This window comes from Paramormyrops kingsleyae, chromosome 1, assembly GCF_048594095.1.
Source record: "Paramormyrops kingsleyae isolate MSU_618 chromosome 1, PKINGS_0.4, whole genome shotgun sequence".
Classification (NCBI taxonomy): domain Eukaryota; kingdom Metazoa; phylum Chordata; class Actinopteri; order Osteoglossiformes; family Mormyridae; genus Paramormyrops; species Paramormyrops kingsleyae.
The window spans coordinates 6667318-6693507 of NC_132797.1; the positions used below are offsets into that span (position 1 = coordinate 6667318).

General features: G+C 47.0%; 1 protein-coding gene across 2 annotated transcripts in view; it reads left to right on the plus strand.

The window, feature by feature from the left end:
- The first annotated feature begins 22016 nt into the window (after positions 1-22016).
- LOC111842401 (metabotropic glutamate receptor 3-like) overlaps positions 22017-26190 on the plus strand; it is a 28119-nt gene continuing 23945 nt past the window's right edge. For both annotated transcript variants that reach the window (XM_023808965.2, XM_023808966.2), the window contains exon 1: positions 22017-22419. The gene's annotated coding sequence lies outside the window, so the exon portion shown is untranslated. The remainder of the gene's footprint in view (positions 22420-26190) is intronic.

A 26190-nucleotide genomic window follows, 5' to 3' on the forward strand; every position in this document is an offset into this window, starting at 1 on the left:
GAATTCCAGTCCTGGGGGGCCGGTTTGCAGCACACTTTGCAGAATTCCGTGCTGTTCAACCACGTATATTAAACCAGGCGATTGGAAGGTGAGTTGAATAAAGTGTGTTTGAGCTAGGAAATCTGCAACAGTGCTGCAGGCTGCCTGTGCAGGACCGGAACTGGGGAACCTTGATCTACAGGGTCATGTAGCGTTTGACTGAACGTTAGAACAGCTAAGACACATCTAAATTATTTTGAACATGGTGTGTGTGTGTGTGTATGTCTGTGTCTGTGTGTGTGTGTATGTCTGTGTCTGTGTGTGTGTGTGTGTGTGTGTGTGTGTGCGTGTATGTGTGTGCAGGTGTCAGACGTGACATTTCCGGCCTCTCAGAAACAGCCACCCCTGTGGGACTTTTCACACACTTATTTTGTCTAGTTTACAGAGGATGGTGAAACAAACAAAAAACATCCAGTTCAGGGGCAGTTCTGTGGGTGAAAACAGTTTGTTAATGGCCACTCGTTAAAGCTGGCAGGAAGTACAAAAATATAACTGAACACACGACGCATCAGCCGAGGGGACCTACCCACTACTAACTAGGTGTATCTAATAAACAGGCCACTAAGTGTATGTTAAGCTATAAGTCAAGCCTGAACTTACACAGAGTTATTATTTCTATACTAAACTTTAAGACCATAATCCTCCAACCCAGAGCTACTGATTGCTCATGGAATAACTGCATGGGCTCTTACAGAACTGGATGCCAGTGAAAGACCCACACAGTCATCATATTTCACACTTCTGTATGAGCTGTGCATTGCTTTAACACTGTTTTTTAAACATTATTTTTTTCCAGCAAAACACAGCTTTCAACATTACTTGCACCCCCCTCCCCCCCCTATAAAATATGAAACAAAACAATACAGAGAAACCCCTGTTAGAGATAGTCTCTGTTTCCTGGAACTGCATTTCTGCCTTTCATACTCACTGTACATTATTAATGAGAGACTGAATGTGTCTCTGATGGCACAGAACATATCAGCCACATGCTTAAAACATTCATCAGACACAAAGGACCTAAAATCTCACGGGGGCTGCAAGTTGTGTGACTTCATTAGGCAGATCTGAGGTTAAATCTTTCACAAATAGCCCCCTTATAATTACTTATAAAACACAGGGATATCTCACAGACAGGAAAAGCATGCAGACGTACACACTCAGGCAGACACGCCCATTAATGAGCTCACACCAAAATACATCCGCTTCATTTTTACCCAGTATCCCTGACGGTCCCTAAATGTCACCTTCTGCCCCGTCACGTCAGCCATATTGCCCACGGAAACTGCTGCAGGGGCTGCTAATGATGCTCAACTGAAGTGCTTTTGCCTGGTTTCCTAGGCGTTATGGGATGGAGGACCATGAGACACAGATAAGTGTGACAAGCTGGCTTGGGGGGGTGGGGGGAGAGACCAGCCAAGGGTGAGACGTCCACCGGCGGAGGGGGGGAGGGGGTGTGATATGCGTCACACCTCTGCTGCAGCGGATCCTCTGCTTTGTGCAAAATATCATCGTCTACAATGTAAGTTTGGGTTCAGGACCAGATGCGATGTTAAGAAAGTGACTAAAGGCACTTTTCAAATCAAATCAATTTAAAGAATCTTCTATTCAATGCATAACAGAACAGGGAACAGCATTCGATAAACTCATTTGAAAGATGTCTTCAATTAAAAAGAGACACCTTGTACGTGATAAAGATCTATTAAAAGATAGAGATGAAGCACGCAAAGAATCCTTATGGATTCAGTCTCCGTTACTCTCCATTAGATCCTAAAATCCGCATCAGGCAGTGGACAGACGGCATGCTGGGGTCCTTCGGTAACACGTGCCCTGCAGCCTCTGCATTCCACATGTGGTTTACTGGCCGCGCCAGAGGCAGGCGGACGGGCCTCAATGTCACAGCTCAGACAGGCTGAGGTGCCCCTGGGCAGGAAGCAGGTGGCATTTGGTGGGTCACTTTCTGACCTTTGACCCGGGGGCCCGTGGAGTGATTAGCGGTTCCTCTGCTCCAGAGGCGCGTGAACGACACCGAGCTGAAAGGATAAGACACAACATTAATCTCAAAGACACATCGCTCAGGGGAGGCCTATCCATCCATCTCCCATAATCACTTATCTGGTAGAGACTCCTGGAGAGTCTGAAGCTGGTCCCAGGAAACAGGGCAAAAGGGATGTCAGTCAGGGAAGAAGCCCGAATCAATCCAAATTACACTTCCTTCAATTCGAAAAGGTAACAAAACAATACATTTTCATTATTGAGGCAAAACATTTTTTACTAGCTGACATCGTTTTCACTCCGTTGATCCTCTGGCGTTAAAAACGCAGCTCATACTTTTAACACTTTGTTTACTCTGGTTAGCTTAGCATACATTTGTCTTTAGCAATTAGCGAAAGCTCTTCAGATGACTTCCTGTTACAGCCTCCATTCCTCCGTCTCTCATTCCCCTTCCCTTCCCAGGCTTCTCCTTTTGGGCTGATTGCAGAGAATTTTTAAAATCAGCCCCCCCCCCCCCCCACCGACCAGAGCCCCACCATGATCAAAATGTGATCCGCTAGCCAAGTCCAAGGCTAAATGCCTCAGATGGTGAACGTCCCCCACCCCACCTCCCAAAAAAACACTTCCCAAACCATCCATTATCAGGGGCAAGTTATTCCAGTTCATCTAATGAGCGCTTCCTGAAAGCATTCTGGCGGATAAGGGCAGCAGCCAGACATACAAAGCATCCAGATGGATCACAAACACCAAGGGAGGGGGGCTTCAGTAAAATGTCAAAATACCAAGGCTGCGCTTTCAATGGGACGTAAATTAACGGATTCTCACGCGAAACACGCGCTCCTACGGGATTTGGGCAGTGATTTCACAGAGGAAGATGGCATGTCTCTTCCCATTACAGCCATTGCATTGTCTCCCACCAAACTGAACCCTTTTCCACAAAATGGACATGGGCCAAGATCGGGTGCATTTTTTTTTATCCCAAAGAGTGCAAGTGAACAGCATTATCAAGTGAAACTGATCAGTTTGCTTATTTCCTCACCTTATTTCCGCACCTATATTTCCGCAACGATAATTTGGGCCGTTTCAAGAAAAGCTGTCTTTGTGGTGGCACAATTAAAAATGGGCTTTACAATCTACTGTGTTCCCCACAGACCTCATTAAATGAGATGCTTTCTGGTTACCGGCAGCCTTTATCTGCTTCGCGATTGTTTAGTTTGTCCTCCGGCACTGACTGTAAGAATCGTTCTGTCAATCAGATGGTACTGTTGACAACACAAAAACTCTGCAGAAATCAGCAAGGTTTGGAAATACAAAAAAAAAATCAAGCGATCAACTGTGCCACATTGCTAGTCAGGATTTTATTTTGATGGTTTTCCACTAGGCTAATTTCATACAATGATGTTGCCATAGTATTTTATTTATATAAAGTAACTTGCAAATCGCAAACGCTCTACCTTGTAAATTAGAGTTCCACAGCACAACACGAGTGTTTACTTAATATTTGAGCATTGAAGGGAAAGGGATTGGACACGAACGGTCCAGCACACGACAGTCTCACGGGTGAGAGGAGGGCATGTGGGCAAGTTCAGATCGTCATTATCTCCCCTGTCGACTCTAACGATGTGTGTGCTCAGCCTCCTCTAGATTTGAGTGCTGGAGGACTCCTGTATCCTCTCGAAAACCACACTGGCCTTTCTGGAGTAGTGTTGAAATTGGTTTCAGTTCTCTCTTACTGTTAAGGGGTCCCTCTCAACTTAGATCGCCATTGCATATAAAAAAAAAAACGATATTACCCGCTATGTTCCACAGGGATCTATTTTGGTTTTTTTTTCATTATATGAGTGTTCAGCTGGTAGTGTGTGGGCACAGTGTTGATTTTCACAGCTACGTTGACAATACACAGTTGGGTATATCTGTCGGGCCAGACAGTGATTATAATGTCAATGTATTGCTGGTCTGTTGGACGGATATAATATTCAGGATGTTTAGGAATGTTATTAAGAAACTTAATACATAAAGGTCTTCATTATCATCCCAAAAGCATACTGAGAGTCTTACACAAAAGCTAAGATTAATATATAAGAAAAACAGGAAAACGCCAAGGAATCGAGGAACGGTGCTTCACACCAAACTAGATTTGCAAGCATATACATCTTATGTAATAAAAACAGCCTCTTCTCACTTATGGAAAAGAGCAGAACAGACGATTTAACTGGCCCCCGGTGCAGAGGAGGGAATCGCTGCAATCAGAACTGGGCTCTTTTCACAGGGGAAAAAAAGAAAAACGATATCTCGATGGAAGTACAGCAGCATGAATGCTAATAAAAACAGAAGAAAATCATCAGTAAATACAGCAGCAGATATTTGACAGATTAAGGTGCTTTGGATTGTTTTTAAAAGCCAAAATTGCGGAGCAGCTGTCTACATTATGGGCTGTTCCTCCTAACACACTCAGAGACGTTGTGGTTGAGCATCCCATCCTGCCTCCTCCAGATATTCAGAGCCTGAGCTCAGTCGACAGGAGCTTGATGTGCAACAAATCAACACCACATATTACTGAAACCAGCTGTCAGGATATTTTTAACACATCACTTTTCTCGGACAAAGTATTTTGAACTGTATTCTGTATAACGATAGTAATGACTTTCCAAATAACTTTGCAAGTTTATCCCTGCATAAAAATGTAAAGACAGGGGAAGGACGTCAGTTGATAATGACACCGAACATAGACGGAAGGTCAAAGGTTTGCCGGAGAATGACTTTTCGTACAGAATTCGTAATAAATGTCTATGTGAGCCTGTGAGAATGTGGGCACATTTTGCACCACTAACCCAAAAGCTTAGCTACTTTATTACCCGAATCGGGTCCGATGATGGCTGCATTTCCTTTATGAGTCACACAACAAGGCAGTAAATCTGGGCTTAACATTTAAAGGTCCAGTTACCGTCCCAGCATCAGCTGGCATTAAATCATTCAAGGGCCCACATGACCTCTGTTCCACCCCCCTCCAAAACATCCCATCAACCCCCTGAACGTGTGCAACATGAAGAATCGTCAGCTCTAACTCGTGGCATTGCACTGACATTAATAGGTCCATAAACAGTTTAAGGCACCATTCCAGCATATGTCAGTGGGCGCAGTAGCTGAGGCCTTATGGGTAGGTTCCCCCACTTCAGATATTTTAACCCCAAGATCCACGAAGACAAATGTTAGGCAACACGTCAGATGCCAACGAACGTCATGGAAGGTCAACTGACGTCATTTCTAACAGCTGGGTGTTTTTGCTTGCAAATTTCTAGGATTTAACTCTTTACTCACTGTGACGGATTCGAAGCAAACGAGACCAGGGGTGAAGATTAGCTGAAAATAAGACAAGAATGCTTGTGCAATTTGCATTTTTAATATACAGTTCCCTGTTAAACTGCATTTTAACTAAAAACCATATAGAGGTATTCAAATGTGTGTAAACATCCAGGAGTTGTAGATGGATGTCACGTTTACTAGATCTCTTTTAACCAGTAACAAAACCATTAATGGCTTATTATTCCATTTACATTTCAGCTATTTAGCAGACATTTTTATCCAAAGTGACATTCAGGAGAGCAGGGCCTGCCAGTCCTGGAGCAGATGGGGGTTAAGGGCCTCGCTTAGGGGCCCAATGGTGACATCACTCTGCCAACTGTAGGATTTGGCCCAGCGACCTTCCAGCGCACTGAGCCCCAAACCGCCTGTGTGAAAGGCACTGATATCTGACTCAGAGAGGCTTATTATTAGTGTTTCCATTAGGACATCAATAGCTGAGGTTTGTACCCTGAACAGGGACATGGAGGCTGAGCTGGAAGATAATGAAAGGTCTGGGACAAGCAGCTGAACCTGCACCAGACAGACCAGGAAGCAGCAGCTTCTATGAAAAAAGAGGGTTTTTTAAAGGCTTCCTCAGTTCAACAAGGATAGTTGGGTAAAACCTTCAGATAAGCAAGTAAATTCTCATTTCAAGATGTCCTGAGATACAGGGGGGGGGACGTGTGAGACTTTGAGATTTTTTTTTTTGACGTTCAGCCAAGCCTCCTGTGAGATTCCTCATGAGGAAAATGGTGAGTCTTAGTGCTAAGTCTCATCTTTACGGTGTACTAAACTGCTTGTTTTTTGTGGGTTTTTTTTTTTTTTTAATGGAGAAGAAATAGAACAGAAGACCTTTAGCGCAGACGAGTGGAGCTCGGGGAGGGCAAGCCCGTCCACTTTTGAGGACTTGTGCATTTCAAGCGGCCTCCACAGAAGAGTGAGAGGAGTCCATCGTGGTTCCCATAAGCGGCGGACAATCCCCGTGTGAGGCTGCTCATTCAGCTGTGCTGGGGGGCTTAACGCTGCCATTGAGGGCCTGTCACCCGAGCCCGCCGCGCCGGCCCAGGGAGGCTCCCGACCCCCTCACACACTGCCCGCCTGTGTTTGTTGGGTCTGAAGTTTCCGTGGGCCGGACTGGTAGAAGTCCAGCGAAGCCCAATCCAAGCCCAAGGTATTCTTCGACCATGGTAGAGGGCCGGCTCCCTCCCAGCCCCCCAAGACTGGCTTCCCTGGTGATCTTACAGGGAACAAGAATGCACCTTGTTTGTGAGTGCTTGGCTCTCGTGGAGGGTTAGTGGAGAGGTTTTGGGGTTCAGTGGGGGGAGGGGTTAGGAGCTGAAGTGGTTTGGCGTATGGGGGGGGCTAGAGAGAGGGGCGAGCAGCCTCTCCATAGTCTCATAAAAGACACCCCTCCCCCGCCAGTAAAGAAACGCGAGCGGATCACTAACTCATCATCACTAACAAACTGCCAGCGGTCAATGAAGAGAATAACTCCTCGTTTAAAGGCCCTGTTACATCATAAAATCACATGATCACATGACCATGTGACCTTGGCTCCACCGAAACGCACAGTTTCAGGAATTTTGACTAATTTCAAGTATCTTAAAGCATATGAGCTGCATGGAGACATAACGAATCAAAACGTTTGTACAGTGGTGAGTAACTTAATTAATACAAAAATGCTCTGGGCATCGCATCTGTGATTGTTGAGAGCCAGGCTAAAATCTGCTTGCACATTGAGGACAATCTGCTTGTGCATTGTCCTCCGTCGTCATGATTTGATGCTCACCATTCGATCGTAGCAACACTGCTGATATGATATTGGGGTCATGCATGAAAACTTAGATCTAAACTGAAACCACATTATGTCCAGACATATGTAACAGTTGATACTGTCAGATGACAGTTCCGGAATCTTCTGCTTGAGTATTTTCTGTTCTTATCATACTAACGTTAGCAATGGATGGCGAGCGGCCGATGTTTTGAACACTAAGATCATGGAGAGGCTTTAATCGCAATCACAGCTGCGGCGCTGCCTTCGTCTGACTGCCTGACCGCAGCATGGAGGTTCTGTAAGAGCACAGAGAGAAAGTGTCAGTGAGGATGAAGGAACGTGAACTCAGCAGCAGGACGGGAAGGGGGGTGGGGCATCATCAGCACGTGGACAGCAGGGAAACAGGTTTGCAATTACCCTGGATAACCGGCGAGCTGTGTAAGGAAGCCGGAGATTAAACACCACCCCCCCCCCCCACCCCCCCGCTCACTGCTGAGTGGACATCTGAGGCAGATCGGGAAGACGCACGCGGGACATTTCTCATTTCTGCCGGCCCCGGAGCTAAGTGCCGTGTCAGGAACAAGATCGATTCGGCCACGTGCTTTTCACGGCATCAGCCCCCCCCGTTTACAAAGTTTACACACCCTAGCATCACTCGGATAAACGGCAAAGTGCAAGAAAAGGTGTCGTATCAGGACAGATTTGCAAAAGGACATTTCGCAGTAGGTTATTATAGAAACTGCCAAAGAAAATACACAAGGTGTGGTGGCCTCAGAACTACAGTCACTTAAATGTGGTGTTATAGGGGGGGCAGCAGCTGAAGACTTCCCTACATATCCTTACAGCCATTCCATGGTGATGACGGATAAAGGATGATCTTTACAGAAACCTGCTTAGGATTTCTGACATTGATGTCCCCATGCAGATATGAACAGGAGCAATTAGAGGTTCTCCAGTGGACAATTAAACGTCCCAAAATCTCATCTCTGTGCTTGAGAAAAAGAGGCTGGCGGACTCGAAGGTAATTTGCACATAAGCGTGGTGGTTCTGACAGCATCGCAATGGCATCCCCATTATGACATCGTCACTGTGTCGTTCCCATTATGACATCGTCGTCGTGGCACCCTCATTATGACATCGTCGTTGTGGCGTCCCCATTATGACAGAGTCCCCGTGGCATCCCCGCGATGCCCCGATTGTGTCCCTACAGTCACAGAAATGAAAAAAACCATGTCGTGACTCAGTAGCAGAAGCTTGTGCTGTGATTGACGCGACTGGAGAAGCTGCAGCGTGGACAGCAGTCGCTCATAAATATTACATAAATGTTACAATATTTAGCAGGGAGTTAAAGAACAGAGACGTCTGCGGAATTCTGATCGGCAGGAGCTGAACTATTACATATAAATCAGAATGAAAAACTATGTTTTCAGGGACATTTTTTTTGGGGGGTAGATTTTGAACATTTCAATTGATCCACCATTTCTTTTAAAATAATTTTTAATAAAAATTTTTTACAAACAATAAAATGATCCATATATCTGCCTGACTTCTGAGAGCCCATGTCAGTATACCATGAGATATCTCTTATTATGTTGCTGTCCATATTAGACAGAAAAACTATTCACTGGAGTTGTGGCTTTTTTATGGCGATAAAAGAGCGCCCTAAAAATAGCCGGAGAAATTAATCAGAGTTTACTTTTGAGGTTGGCACTTTAAGCACCTTTTGTTTGCTCTTAGAAGCGTATCTCCCTTGGGAATCTCCAGCAGGTGTGTACCTTCCCGTTCAAGGGGCCAGACAAAATGGGGATTATCAGAGTTTCCATCCTGCAGAGCCTCTCAGGGGAGATTAAATATCCTTCTTGAGTCAACCAACGACACTGCGATAAGGAGCCAAGCTAACGGCCTGGTATCAGATGGCGGGAATGATCAAACACAGGAGGTGTGACAGAGGGCACATTCAATCATGGGGGACGTAAAGGAGGCTCATTTTCTAACCTAAACTTGAGCCCGACACACCTTCTGAGGCAACTAGCCACATGGCGATGAGTCTGAAAAGAATATGTCAAAATAAGTCATGAAAAAATGTTGTATTTTGACACCCCCCTTTATCGGGTCTTGGGGGTGTGTGTGTGGGTGCCTGCTGGCAGAGGCCTGCAGAAAACTTAAGCACTGTGAATTTAATTAGGATTTAATTAGGACTTCTCTGAAAAGCAAACAATTAAACGATTGGCACGTTCAACAAGGTCAGACAGCAACTGCACCATTTGAGCTGAAGAGTCTTTAGCGCTCACCGTTAAGTGTTTACGCTCTCGCGTGGAGTCTCACCAACACACTGAACACCTTGCTCCTCATTTACATAGAATCCGTACATCATTTTACACCTCAGAAACTGGGAAATGAGAATGTGTACAGATAGCAGTGAGCTGTGTTACATTTTGTGTTTTTGATATTACTGTATATATTCATTGTCTGTAACAGAATTCATCTCACCTGTGACGAATGGAAGGCCCATAGAGGGAGGGGCCTGCAAGACAGAAAGGCTCACAGAGGGAGGGGCCAGCATGACAGACAGGCCCACTGGGGGAGGAGGCTGCATTTGAGACAGAAGCACAAATGGTGGAACCTACATGGTAGACATGCCTATTGGGAATGGGGCTACATTACAGACTGGCCCAGCCCATTTTCTTATGGTTGTCTTCTGTCTCAAACATCTAAGGTAGACCAATCCCAGATCATTGGGGGTCAGCCTTACATGGTAGACATGCCCATTGAGGAGGGCCTACATGGTAGACATGCCCATTGAGGAGGGCCTACATGGTAGACATGCCCATTGGGGAGGGCCTACATGGTAGACATGCCCATTGGGGGAGGGTCTACATGGTAGACATGCCCATTGAGGAGGGCCTACATGGTAGACATGCCCATTGGGGAGGGCCTACATGGTAGACATGCCCATTGGGGGAGGGTCTACATGGTAGACATGCCCATTGGGGGAGGGCCTACATGGTAGACATGCCCATTGAGGAGGGCCTAATGGTAGACATGCCCATTGGGGGAGGGCCTACATGGTAGACATGCCCATTGAGGAGGGCCTACATGGCAGACATGCCCATTGGGGGAGGGCCTACATGGTAGACATGCCCATTGAGGAGGGCCTACATGGCAGACATGCCCATTGAGGAGGGCCTACATGGCAGACATGCCCATTGGGGAGGGCCTACATGGTAGACATGCCCATTGAGGAGGGCCTAATGGTAGACATGCCCATTGGGGGAGGGCCTACATGGTAGACATGCCCATTGGGGGACGGTTTACATGGTAGACATGCCCATTGGGGAGGGCCTAATGTTAGACATGCCCATTGAGGAGGGCCTACATGGTAGACATGCCCATTGAGGAGGGCCTAATGGTAGACATGCCCATTGGGGGAGGGCCTACATGGTAGACATGCCCATTGGGGGAGGGCCTACATGGTAGACATGCCCATTGAGGAGGGCCTACATGGCAGACATGCCCATTGAGGAGGGCCTACATGGCAGACATGCCCATTGGGGAGGGCCTACATGGTAGACATGCCCATTGGGGGAGGGTCTACATGGTAGACACGCCCATTGGGGGAGGGTCTACATGGTAGACATGCCCATTGAGTAGGGCCTACATGGTAGACACGCCCAATGGGGGAGGGTCTACATGGTAGACACGCCAATTGTGGAGGGCCTACATGGTACACATGCCCATTGGGGAGGGTCTACATGGTAGACACGCCTATTGTGGAGGGCCTACATGGTAGACATGCCCATTGGGTGAGGGTTTACATGGTAGACATGCCCATTGGGGAGGGCCTAATGGTAGACATGCCCATTGGGGGAGGGTTTACATGGTAGACATGCCCATTGGCGGAGGGCCTAATGGTAGACATGCCCATTGGGGGAGGGCCTAATGGTAGACATGCCCATTGGGTAGGGTCTACATGGTAGACATGCCCATTGGGGGACGGTTTACATGGTAGACATGCCCATTGGGGAGGGCCTAATGGTAGACATGCCCATTGAGGAGGGCCTAATGGTAGACATGCCCATTGGGGGAGGGCCTACATGGTAGACATGCCCATTGAGGAGGGCCTACATGGCAGACATGCCCATTGAGGAGGGCCTACATGGCAGACATGCCCATTGAGGAGGGCCTACATGGTAGATATGCCCATTGAGGAGGGCCTACATGGCAGACATGCCCATTGGGGAGGGCCTAATGTTAGACATGCCCATTGGGTAGGGTCTACATGGTAGACATGCCCATTGGGGGACGGTTTACATGGTAGACATGCCCATTGGGGAGGGCCTAATGGTAGACATGCCCATTGAGGAGGGCCTAATGGTAGACATGCCCATTGGGGAGGGCCTACATGGTAGACATGCCCATTGAGGAGGGCCTACATGGCAGACATGCCCATTGAGGAGGGCCTACATGGCAGACATGCCCATTGGGGAGGGCCTACATGGTAGACATGCCCATTGGGGGAGGGTCTACATGGTAGACATGCCCATTGGGGAGGGCCTACATGGTAGACATGCCCATTGAGGAGGGCCTACATGGCAGACATGCCCATTGAGGAGGGCCTACATGGCAGACATGCCCATTGGGGAGGGCCTACATGGTAGACATGCCCATTGGGGGAGGGTCTACATGGTAGACACGCCCATTGGGGGAGGGTCTACATGGTAGACATGCCCATTGAGTAGGGCCTACATGGTAGACACGCCCAATGGGGGAGGGTCTACATGGTAGACACGCCTATTGTGGAGGGCCTACATGGTACACATGCCCATTGGGGAGGGTCTACATGGTAGACACGCCTATTGTGGAGGGCCTACATGGTAGACATGCCCATTGGGGGAGGGTTTACATGGTAGACATGCCCATTGGGGAGGGCCTAATGGTAGACATGCCCATTGGGGGAGGGTTTACATGGTAGACATGCCCATTGGCGGAGGGCCTAATGGTAGACATGCCCATTGGGGGAGGGCCTAATGGTAGACATGCCCATTGGGTAGGGTCTACATGGTAGACATGCCCATTGGGGGACGGTTTACATGGTAGACATGCCCATTGGGGAGGGCCTAATGGTAGACATGCCCATTGAGGAGGGCCTAATGGTAGACATGCCCATTGGGGGAGGGCCTACATGGTAGACATGCCCATTGAGGAGGGCCTACATGGCAGACATGCCCATTGAGGAGGGCCTACATGGCAGACATGCCCATTGAGGAGGGCCTACATGGTAGATATGCCCATTGAGGAGGGCCTACATGGCAGACATGCCCATTGGGGAGGGTCTACATGGTAGACATGCCCATTGGGGGAGGGTCTACATGGTAGACATGCCCATTGGGGGAGGGTCTACATGGTAGACACGCCCATTGGGGGAGGGTCTACATGGTAGACATGCCCATTGGGGAGGGTCTACATGGTAGACACGCCTATTGTGGAGGGCCTACATGGTACACATGCCCATTGGGGAGGGTCTACATGGTAGACACGCCTATTGTGGAGGGCCTACATGGTACACATGCCCATTGGGGGAGGGCTTACATGGTAGACATGCCCATTGGGGGAGGGTTTACATGGTAGACATGCCCATTGGGGAGGGCCTAATGGTACACATGCCCATTGGGTAGGGTCTACATGGTAGACATGCCCATTGGGGGACGGTTTACATGGTAGACATGCCCATTGGGGAGGGCCTAATGGTAGACATGCCCATTGAGGAGGGCCTAATGGTAGACATGCCCATTGGGGGAGGGCCTACATGGTAGACATGCCCATTGGGGAGGGCCTAATGGTAGACATGCCCATTGGGTAGGGTCTACATGGTAGACATGCCCATTGGGGGACGGTTTACATGGTAGACATGCCCATTGAGGAGGGCCTAATGGTAGACATGCCCATTGGGGGAGGGCCTACATGGTAGACATGCCCATTGGGGGACGGTTTACATGGTAGACATGCCCATTGGGGAGGGCCTAATGTTAGACATGCCCATTGAGGAGGGCCTACATGGTAGACATGCCCATTGAGGAGGGCCTAATGGTAGACATGCCCATTGGGGGAGGGCCTACATGGTAGACATGCCCATTGGGGGAGGGCCTACATGGTAGACATGCCCATTGAGGAGGGCCTACATGGCAGACATGCCCATTGAGGAGGGCCTACATGGCAGACATGCCCATTGGGGAGGGCCTACATGGTAGACATGCCCATTGGGGGAGGGTCTACATGGTAGACACGCCCATTGGGGGAGGGTCTACATGGTAGACATGCCCATTGAGTAGGGCCTACATGGTAGACACGCCCAATGGGGGAGGGTCTACATGGTAGACACGCCTATTGTGGAGGGCCTACATGGTACACATGCCCATTGGGGAGGGTCTACATGGTAGACACGCCTATTGTGGAGGGCCTACATGGTAGACATGCCCATTGGGGGAGGGTTTACATGGTAGACATGCCCATTGGGGAGGGCCTAATGGTAGACATGCCCATTGGGGGAGGGTTTACATGGTAGACATGCCCATTGGCGGAGGGCCTAATGGTAGACATGCCCATTGGGGGAGGGCCTAATGGTAGACATGCCCATTGGGTAGGGTCTACATGGTAGACATGCCCATTGGGGGACGGTTTACATGGTAGACATGCCCATTGGGGAGGGCCTAATGGTAGACATGCCCATTGAGGAGGGCCTAATGGTAGACATGCCCATTGGGGGACGGTTTACATGGCAGACATGCCCATTGAGGAGGGCCTACATGGCAGACATGCCCATTGAGGAGGGCCTACATGGTAGATATGCCCATTGAGGAGGGCCTACATGGCAGACATGCCCATTGGGGAGGGCCTAATGTTAGACATGCCCATTGGGTAGGGTCTACATGGTAGACATGCCCATTGGGGGACGGTTTACATGGTAGACATGCCCATTGGGGAGGGCCTAATGGTAGACATGCCCATTGAGGAGGGCCTAATGGTAGACATGCCCATTGGGGGAGGGCCTACATGGTAGACATGCCCATTGAGGAGGGCTTACATGGCAGACATGCCCATTGAGGAGGGCCTACATGGTAGATATGCCCATTGGGGGAGGGTCTACATGGTAGACATGCCCATTGGGGAGGGCCTACATGGTAGACATGCCCATTGAGGAGGGCCTACATGGCAGACATGCCCATTGGGGAGGGTCTACATGGTAGACATGCCCATTGGGGGAGGGTCTACATGGTAGACATGCCCATTGGGGGAGGGTCTACATGGTAGACACGCCCATTGGGGGAGGGTCTACATGGTAGACATGCCCATTGGGGAGGGTCTACATGGTAGACACGCCTATTGTGGAGGGCCTACATGGTACACATACCCATTGGGGAGGGTCTACATGGTAGACACGCCTATTGTGGAGGGCCTACATGGTACACATGCCCATTGGGGGAGGGCTTACATGGTAGACATGCCCATTGGGGGAGGGTTTACATGGTAGACATGCCCATTGGGGAGGGCCTAATGGTAGACATGCCCATTGGGTAGGGTCTACATGGTAGACATGCCCATTGGGGGACGGTTTACATGGTAGACATGCCCATTGGGGAGGGCCTAATGGTAGACATGCCCATTGAGGAGGGCCTAATGGTAGACATGCCCATTGGGGGAGGGCCTACATGGTAGACATGCCCATTGGGGAGGGCCTAATGGTAGACATGCCCATTGGGTAGGGTCTACATGGTAGACATGCCCATTGGGGGACGGTTTACATGGTAGACATGCCCATTGAGGAGGGCCTAATGGTAGACATGCCCATTGGGGGAGGGCCTACATGGTAGACATGCCCATTGGGGGACGGTTTACATGGTAGACATGCCCATTGGGGAGGGCCTAATGGTAGACATGCCCATTGAGGAGGGCCTAATGGTAGACATGCCCATTGGGGGAGGGTCTACATGGTAGACATGCCCATTGGGGAGGGTCTACATGGTAGACACGCCTATTGTGGAGGGCCTACATGGTACACATGCCCATTGGGGAGGGTCTACATGGTAGACACGCCTATTGGGGAGGGTCTACATGGTAGACACGCCTATTGTGGAGGGTCTACATGGTACACATGCCCATGGGGGAGGGCTTACATGGTAGACATGCCCATTGGGGGAGGGTTTACATGGTAGACATGCCCATTGGGGAGGGTCTAATGGTAGACATGCCCATTGGGGGAGGGTCTACATGGTAGACATGCCCATTGGGGGAGGGTCTACATGGTAGACATGCCCATTGGGGAGGGTCTACATGGTAGACATGCCCATTGGGGGACGGTTTACATGGTAGACATGCCCATTGGGGGAGGGCCTAATGGTAGACATGCCCATTGGGGAGGGCCTAATGTTAGACATGCCCATTGGGTAGGGTCTACATGGTAGACATGCCCATTGGGGGACGGTTTACATGGTAGACATGCCCATTGGGGAGGGCCTAATGGTAGACATGCCAATTGGGTAGGGTTTACAGAGTAGACATGCCCATTGGGGGAGGGCCTACATGGTAGACATGCCCATTGGGTAGGGTCTGCATGGTAGACATGCCCATTGGGTAGGGTCTACATGGTAGACATGCCCATTGGGGGACGGTTTACATGGTAGACATGCCCATTGGGGAGGGCCTAATGGTAGATATGCCAATTGGGTAGGGTTTACATGGTAGACATGCCCATTGGGGGAGGGCCTACATGATAGACATGCCCACTGGGGGAGGGTCTACATGGTAGACATGCCCATTGGGGGAGGGTTTACATGGTAGACATGCCCATTGGGGGAGGGTTTACATGGTAGACATGCCCATTGGGGGAGGGTTTATATGGTAGACATGCCCATTGGGGAGTTGGGCAGAGATCTGACATACATTTCTGACCACCTTCATCACCTTTCCTGTTTACAGGGATGATTGGCACAACTTGTGTTATTTTCCAGCTTGTCAGAAACTGAGACACATGTCCTTAGCCCACAGCAATGGACAGGCTGTTCAGGCAGGCAGTCAGGCACCTCAAGCCCCCGGGAAAGCTGGACCGACCAGATGCCCTCTCCGTGGGGGAAGGTGCCGATAAAATGAGGCACAGCCAGCCCAGCTGACTGGCTCTCTGAGGTCTGCGATTCCCAGGGGGCTGCTACTGAGATGGACAATATTAATTCATTCTGGAAAGAAGCATAAGCTAGGTGATTAAAACGTAATGGTGTAAATGAGCCACTGTGCCATCAGGTTAAATGGCATAATATTCCACATAATCCCAAGCCACAAGTCCAGCAGGGGCAGGACTCAGAGATAAACATCACTCACCTAGGGCAAGGAACTCAGGAATGGGCACCGCCCACCTCAAAGCCAGGACTCAGGGATTGGCACAGAGCACTCTGAGGACACGCCTCCATGACAGGCACCACCCACTTGGGGGCGGGGTTCATGGATGGACACACACACATATGCATCCAAATGAGGGCTGGATTCAGGGACAGACGCTGCTAAAAAATCTTGGATTAATAAGAAGAAATGACAGAAAAACTTTATAGTTTATATAACAGTTACATGCCGATTTGTATTTTCTTCTGTTACTCTACAGCAAACTTCAGATGAAGCATTGTGTTTATAGAATTGCAGCACCTGTTTAAATTTTGGCCATCATTCATTCTGTTGTATTAGATACTAACCAAGTAGCCTAGAAGATAAATTCCCAGATACAATGAGGCTTACACAACTCATAAGGAGGAAAGAAAGCAAGCGAATATCTGTCAGCATCTCCTGCCTCAAACAATTTCAAGGAAAGAAATGCAGCATTTCCACCATCAGCATAGTTTACACATTTCAACGGTCTAATTCTATATTCCCACACAAAAAGATGACAGTTATGCAACCATTCGCCACCACTGGAAAAAAAAGAAAATTAAAGAACGTCAGATTGCATTGTTTTATGCGTTTATATGCATAATGTTCATTTTAACGCACTTTACAGATTGGTCCCTGGACAACAACAGCACGATTAAACACGATTTAGGATCAATTTCATATTTATCAGATGTATTTCGGCATCAGCCTTCCAGGCTCAGTCATTATGCCACTTCCTCTCCTCCTGTTATCGCTTCTTTTTACTTTCGCGAAACTGCAAGTTCAAACAGGCTTGAATTCAGCTCGTGAGCCTGGGAGGGAGACAGAGATTCGCGGCACGTATGCGGAGCCGCATAATTCAGGAACTGATGCAAGAATGACGCCCGTGAAACGGCATTATCTAATAGCATTAGTCTTTTCTGGCCCAGCATTTTTTTCTGCGTAGGGAAAAAACTGTACATGGTTATAGCCGAGGGTCTGCCCACAGCGTAAGGTGATAGCTGGGCCGCCGTCAGATTACTTGTATTAATTTATTTAGCAAACAAAGGAGGACTTAAGACGTACGTGGAAACCAATTCCAGCACATTCTTTTCCCAGATAAGACCCTAGGTTCTTTGCGCGTAATTGAAATGCAAGAGACAGATTTTAAAATGCCAAAATGAGGTTTTACTAGCTTCAGGTTGTGAAACATTTATTTCTCCGTAATAAATTTAATCAAAACAACAAGTGCATTTGAAATACGTATGATACGATTGACGCCATCGGAATAAAAACTGCAGTAATTAAAACCAAACTAGATGTATCCGCTATATACTATATTTACGCGGGTGTGTAGCGTCTGATCCGTCATTTGAGAGTAAATGTTTGTATATAGTCTTGAGTTCCCGCTCTTTCTGCGGGACTCTGGGAACAGGTGCTGGCGTGCTGCATGTCTGAGGTGCAGCATCGATGATCAAACAGGTATCGCTTATAAACAAAAGCAATCCCCCCAACCCCGTTATAGTGGCCAAATTCGGTTTTCACCACCCCCTCCCCTACATACACAAACTCCCGCAGTCCACATGACAGAGCAGCAATGCAGGAAGACATTGATTCAAACCCCAAAAACCCAACAGCGTCGTGCTGGAGGCTCATATTATTTTATTGATGCTGTGTATTATCGCATCTCCTGCTTGTATCTAGTGCAATTGTTAATCAATAATTCAGAAGAGTGCAGTTAATATTTCATGAGAGGGGCTGTTGTGGTCAGTTGCAAATGAATTGACTGTGGTATGTGACTGACCAGAACAGAGCGCAGTACACTGCAAATCACTGCTTGCTGCAAAATCTGCAGTTTCTTCACTGCAGATCTTCAAACGGTGATGGAGCAATGTCATTCCTCAGGCGTCAAAAGGCTTCAAAAGCCTTTCCTCATCACTTCAATAAAACTGCATTGTCTAATGCCCTGAAGTGGTCAGACGGACAAAGAGCGTGATTATATTAATCTCCACCAGAGAAGACCTAGCAGTGACACTTAAATTAGACTTTTCACACTTCAGTTAACATAAATTTGAGGTGCTGGAATTACCTCCATTAAATAAATCATTTTTTAAACAGTTCCCCTACCTTAAAATAAAGCAAATTGTTTTTGTTATCTCCTGTACCTTTCATGATTTAATGTATTTTCTGCAACTAGGTGAGGACCAAGTAAGGAGTAGTGAATTCAAACACAATTGAACTAGGCCAAAGATTGTAATATATGAATTTGAACCAAGACCCATGAGTAGTGCAGAAGTTGGATTGAAGAATAGTAATGGTGAACACTTAGCAACATGAATCACCGGGAAAGGTTCCGGTCTGTCATTCAATATAAAGGAAAACATCAGTCAGTCTAGGGTTTTTCAAAAGGAAAAAAAAATTACACAAGTATTGGTGGAAACCCAAGAGCTCGCCTACATAACAGATATAGCACGATCTTCAAATAAAAGGGCTTGGCACAGTCTGCATTTCATTTCCCGAGTGACGTTCGTATCAAAAGAATCTCACCATTTTTATACATTTACACAAGTGGTTATTTCACTAGAGCAGTTCGGGCTATGCACCTCACTCTAGGGTCCAACAGGCAGGACCATCATGCCTTACTGACACTCTTTAACAGCTTCTCCTTTCTGAAGCCTAGACAGCTACGGCACCCGTGAGGAGAAAGTGGGAGTGTTTTACTATATAAATGGTGCTTTAGTCTAAAGCACATAACCCATCCAAGTATATAATGAAGTCTAGCTACTGTAAACTCATAAAGGATCAACTTCTGTTGCACTGCATTATAAGAACAACATTTGCATACAATGTTTTTCCTTCTTGTGATGAATGAAACGATAACAGGCAGGATTTCCCCGTATTGTTTCAGCTTCGTCTGTATTCAGGGGCGCGTGCATGATAAACACCCATGTGTCAGATGCGAGCGGCCTCAAAGGCAGCCCCGTCCCAGTGCCGCGTCATGGAATCAGCACGTCTTGAGTGCTCTGTCGAGGTACTGCGGTGGGGTGGGACAAGAGGGGGGGGGAGGGGATGTTGCACTGATTCCGGCTGCTGAGCTCATCATAAGTCAGACAGGGCCTCTGCTTCAACCAGATGCCAAAAAGCGGGATTCTCCGGAATATTCCACTGTATCCTTGAACCAGCTTCAACTTGCAGTTCACTATAGTCGCACTGAAGCATGATCCACAGGCGATAAGGTGCCACTCAACGTTTTAGTGGCACTGAGCTGTGGTAGTGAAAAAGTTACACAGTTCATTGATAAAAAATTACAAACACAGAGGAGCTCTTGCATAATGGCATGGGGGTTTGCAGCATCACCCTTGAGTGTTAGGGGTTCGAATCGTGCTTCAGTGCCCCTGTGAGGCTATTCATGAGGGACTCCTCCCCCAGTTTAATTGAGGTTCACTGAATTAGTGTTTCTAAATTGCCCGTCGATGGACTTGTGTGATGTGCTGAACATTTCCTGGGATAGGATCCAGGCTGTCCGCAGTCCTTACTGGGTAAGTGGTCATGGATGGATGGATGGATGGATGGATGATTTTACACATATGACACAAAGCAAAACCAGTTCAGACAGTAAAGATACCAACACTGATTCGATTAATTTTTCGGTATTAATTAGTATCAAAACCTTTCCATCCATCTTAATCCTATACCTGCTTATCTATGCAGGATCATTACCTTTAAACGGTAAGCTGATCATTGTAAACATTTTTAAATTAGTTTAAATTTGAAGGACTTGCTTCAAATTGGAATAATAAAGCTCCGAAATGTGGGGGGACTTGAAATCATAAACTGGGCAGCAATAATCTCAGCAAAAATCCCAGCCGTTCCTACTTTCAGCTTCTACATTTTTAGGTTAGATCAAAACGGGGGATGGGGTGCTGAGATTACAAAACAAATTGCTCCGTCTGTTCCCGGCTGGAGAGACTACACTCCCCCCTAGCTCACTCAGCAGCGGGGGGACAAAGGACGCATTATTCACCCATCAGCATTTCATGACTGTGAAGCTGTTGAAGGCTCTCAGTACCCCGAGAACAGACTGCATGATTAACAAGATATGGGTACCAATTCCTGCTACCCACACGCAAAACAACAACAGCAACAACTACGCAACAGTACAACACAATACAGCGACACACGGACCACAACGCGGCACAACACAGATCCAGTCCAGAGAAGAAATATGTTAACATATTTAAAATGTCTGCTTTGAGGTCTTCGTCTTAAGTGCACAGGGCGCGTGTCGAGCGTGATCTCTGAAACCGCGCGTGCAGGCATGTACGTCATTTGTCTTCATAACGACGTACTACTTGCTCAACAAAAGGCTCTCTACAGAACCAGGAAACCCAGCCTAAAGTCCGGCTGTTGCCACTCAAATGCTGCTCCCCTCACTGAAAGCTCGCCACAAAAGATCGTTAATAAGACAAGTGAAAGGTTTGATATAAATATATAGAAACCGAGTACCTTCTGTCGGGTAATATTTTATGCATACAAGAAATTCTCATAATTACAGTGCGAAGCGACCTGTTAAATGTCTGAAGATGCTGCAAGTCTGATTTAATCAAAATTTATTAGCGGCTCCGAAAACACGATGTAAAGTTAACTTTAAAGGAGCCTTGTGTTCTTTGTTTTGAAATGTACTGTGTGTGTGATAAATTATCCCCTCTTCGGAAAATATACCATTTAGGCAGAAAGGGAGATCGAGTGTATGGCATCAGACTGAGAACAGAGCAACCTGCTGTGAGCAGAGAGGAGCAGAGTGTTTTTCCGATTTTTTTCGATACATTTAGTGATATTGGATTTATCTGCGCTAAGTATAACATTATTTATGTTGCGTTGGCATTAAAAGGCCTTTAATTAAAAATTGACTGAGGGCATTTAAATCTTAAGTTAAGAATTAAAAATAAAATTAGATACGTGTTTATGCAACATTATCAGTATTACTGACTGTTCATTCCGTATGTTTTTGAAAATAACCTTGTTTCATGGTTTTACAATCAAATTTGTAGTGACTGAGGCTGTGGCCAGCCATGAACTACATGCATGACCGATTTGGTTTGCAAAACGAAACATTTTTGTTTACGCGGCATTACTGCTGCTTTAAAAATAATGTAAATTCATTTTCGGGTCACAAAAGTTAAAACGAAAGCCATAACTAAACGCAACTGTTGCGACTGACTCCCCTTTAAAATGCTGTAAATTTACACCTGATACACTCTGCATTTCACTTCACAGCATGCATTTTAAAATCTGTTAGACCGCTTAACAACACCCCTCGCTCATGTACAAAAGGTAAACTTGTAACATGCCCGTTTAAATATCTTACATGCATGAGCTAGATGTAGATTAATCACGCGGTTCATGCATAAGTTTGGAGCAGAAACGCCATTTCAAAGTGTCGGGAAAAAAAGTTCAATGCACTTTTCTAACCTTGAGAAATTCTAATACTGCACACTTTAAAGGCTGCAGAGAGTGGCTTTACTTGAGAAGCGCCTTTTTGAGCTGCGCAAATGCTCGTCCCCGTTTTTATTGTTTAAATGGGGAACGCACAAGAACTCCCAGCCAATGAGACAGCGTTCCGCGGCGAGATTGATTGCTGTTGCTAGGAGACGGGAGCATCCTCTGGCAAGCGGCGCTGCCCTATTGAGAACACGCCGCTTCCCCCCGCTACTCTTCCCTCGCGCGGAGGTTTTTATGGAGAGCTACTACACCTCCGCTGCTTATAACTCCCAGAGTGTGCGACGCCACGGAAAGACTCGCAGGACCGAGCAAAGCGTACATTTCACAAACACGGGAAGCGGCTAGTGGACGGATCTCTGGAGCGGATTAAGGAAAAGAGGAAGGCAAGTCAATCGATTGTTTTCATTGATCAATCAATTTAAATTATAGTGACAGCGGTAATTTTACATTGGCAAGTGGTCGATGCGCGGGAAACAGGTGAAGAGTGCGAAATGTTTTATTTTTTTCAATGTATAATATACATTTTGATTAGTTATTTTTAAACTATGTGCAGACGCATGCAGAACTGAAATTGTCATTGTGATATTTGGTTTTCTTCTATTTGAAAGGCAACAACTAAGAGGTAATACAAGAGATGAGGGATACAAGTTAATGTTGCTATGGACTGTCCTTTTCTTTGAGCTTGATCATTTTCGGAACTGTAATTTGGGAACACTTGCAAGTTATATAACAGGCGAGGCAGAAAGGGACAGTAATTAAATTGGAGGAATTTAAGCCGCCACAGAAGAAACTGTTTCAAATATAGACAATAGTTAGGCCTAATGTAAGTTGCTTTATTGACAAGGCATAAACGTGCCCTTATCTCCTTTGCGGAAGCACCCGGTGCCTTACAGTGTTAACAATTAATCTCCTACGCTGAGCGCAACACCCAATTATTCACTTGTCATTCCTCTCATTTAAAGCGACGGCCCGGAGCTTGTTACTACAGCGGTGCATGAATGCGAGTTTCAACGCTTTCATTAATCGCATCTTGACAAAAGCAAAAGAACAATGGCTACACGGATATCGCCTTGCGAGATGGGCAGGTTTCTACACCACGCTAAAAATATTGCCAAGAGCTCCCCGTTAACTGAGCTGCCGATCGCGTAAACATTTAGACACCAAAGTATAATTCAGGTGAGGAGAGAATTGTCAAGCGGAGGAGCAGACGTGGTGAAAAACACGTTTGCTTTGAAATGTCTAGAAAAGGACCCCATTTCAATGCATCAGGCATCCTGTCCATAACCAGTGCCTAGACACTCTTGCCTGTTACACAAGGACATCTTAAAAGTATTTGGAGGCATTATTTATATCAGCAAGTACCTTTCATGGACTTGAAAATAGCCGACACATGCTGATCCCTCATTCATATATAATTTAAAGGCTATGTTCCATGATTATCCACAGCACTAATACTGTTTATACCAGGGAGAGACATTTACAGCTAGTTCTGGATCGACAAAATCTCAGATGCTGACTGGGAACTGGGAACCAAGTGTACGTAAGACCTAAACTCGGAGCGCAAGCAACAGAAAAAGAGGCTAAATCTCACACAGAGGAGCAGTTTCCATTTGTTGGGAAATCACAGTGCAAAATTCCCACCCTTCCTCCAACACAACTCAGTCTGCAGTGGACACAGGGAACAATCAATGAAAAGCACATAATATTAGCTGTAAGCAGCTGTATACACTGCTTGTTTAGCAGAGGGTAATTATGGCTCTTTAAGAGGTTGTGCAAGTGTGATTAGATGTTAAGTGGAAATGTGACCCGTTACCCTGCTTCAGCAGATGCTAAAATTGTTATTTTGAACATGACAGATGCCTGTGACATTGCCACAGACACACATGCTGATTGCCTGTGTTCTGGAAACCACCGCGCACTCCCAGAGCGTGTATTCGAACCGCGTTCACAGGGCGGAGCTGCAGACAGACACAGGGGAAACACGTTCTCACGTTCAAGGCTGCCCGTCTTCGATCTCCACCAAGTCCGCGCAAAACAACTTTGGCGAAAATGGGGTCTGATGCCGTAGAGAACGCAGTGGTTCTCCGGATCTTGGGGATTCACCTGTGTCTGATTAGTTAAGGCGTAGCAACAAAGCTTGACCCAATGTAATAAATAATGATGTATCTCAGAGCTGAGTATCCATAACTGCTGCCTTGTTTTATCAGTATTCCTGTGAAAAATCATATTTAAGCCGTCTGAAAAGAAGTGATGCCTGGCTGCACATACAGATCTTGGTTCTGAGGACTACTTGTAGAATACAGCACAGTAACAGAAACCTGCTCTATGGATTCCTCCCTAATTGTTGTCCATAACCCTCTGATCATTCATCCTATACTCTTTCCATGAGCATTGTTAGGTACAGCAGAGTTCCAGGCAGAGGTTACATGAAACTGATAAATTCATATTAGATGTTTATGGTGAGAGTGGATGTAGCTTGAGCATCATGTCCTTCTTGGCCGGCCGACATGCGAGCTGCTGTTGTTCCTCAGGGCGGCCAGCTGTCACACGACGTCCGCGAGACGTCCGATCCCTCCCCCTCCCCCCACCGTCTCCCGCCCCTGGTCCGAGCCGGGCCAAATCTCAAGCCATTAAACCTCCGCTCTTCAAAAGGATTGAACTTTAATAAAAACAAGCCGAGTGTTCCTTATCCGACAGCCTGTGGGTGTGGATAGCCTTCGATCGCTGCGGCTGGACCACAGATGCTTTGGAAGAACTTGATTGTTATTGAAGAACCAATGAATACAAATTTATGTCGAGCTTGAATCGGAAGCACAGGGATAAATGAACGAGCAGCAATTTTTATTCAGTTTTTTATGGCCTTTTTAAAATGTCACCGTCACAAACATCTGGCAGCTTGTTATAATCGCCTTAAAAATAAGAAGCTTCCACACTTTGGTTAAAAGGTGGTCAGTGGCATCGTCGATTCCAGCTACGCCCTGATTCTCACTTCAGCCATAGCTTCTGATGCCAAAGTGTGTTTCGCGCGATGGAATCTTCCAGAATGATTAGTGCCAATCCAGCAGCTCAGTAGTGCCGTTCTGAGCAGGTGCCTTCTGCATAGTCATTTCTTACACCAGGGTATGTCAAAGTTTCTAGTCAAAAGTCCACATCAGATTTTTTTGTTCAAAGTCAGAGGTCTGGAACAATTTTCAATGACAAAACTGCATTACGTGAACTATAATGAATTAACAGTAACCTTTAATGTAGACGTCAATATATAACAAAAATGGAAACATTTAACATCCACTAATTGTTTTAACTTTCTGTCATTGGCTGGAAGAATTATAAAGGGTTGGGTGTGTGTGTGTGTGTGTGTGTGTGTGTGTGTGTGAAGTCCGTTGGTTCTAATACATTGTATTTTTGTACTTCAAACCACGTTAAGCCATTTTACGTTAACCATTTATAAGGTGGGGGTTGGTGGCACGATCGGCACTCCAGGTTCTCATCCCTGAGGTGGTTTGTTGTGTGGTGTGTAATCAGTGCATGCTCCTTACCTGACCTTATTCATAAGGGGCAGTATCGGCTGGGTCCGGATTAACTTGCAGTTCGGTCTGTATCCAAACCGCGGTCTGGACTTTGGGAACCCCTGCCTTATGGAGTATGGCATTCGATACTCTTGGTTCACATAAACCATGATTTAAGAAGATGAAGAGTTTAGGGCTTTTCAAGACCGGGGCTGGGTTCAGCCGGTTAGGCCTTGGATCAGAAGGTTGCCAGTTCAATTCCCGTGCTTGACAGAGTAACCATATCATTGTTGGGTCCTTAACTTCCTGAAAAAATCCTCCAGGGGGGCTGGATGGACGGCTACTCTGCACTCAGACCAAAAGCTTTGCTCTGACCTCTATATGGGTGTACCTGTACAGGTACCTGTACCCTGTGTACCTGTACAGGTACCTGTACCTTGTGTACCTTTACAGGTACCTGTACCCTGTGTACCTGTACAGGTACCTGTACCCTATGTACCTGTAGTGTGCAGACAAAGCTTCACATCATTTTACGTGAAGCATCTCTGAGTGGTATGAGCAGGTAGGTGAATGGACATGGGTTGGTAAATTGGCACCAAAAGTGAAGCTTCAGATCGGTGTGATTCATCACCACACAGATACGCTGTT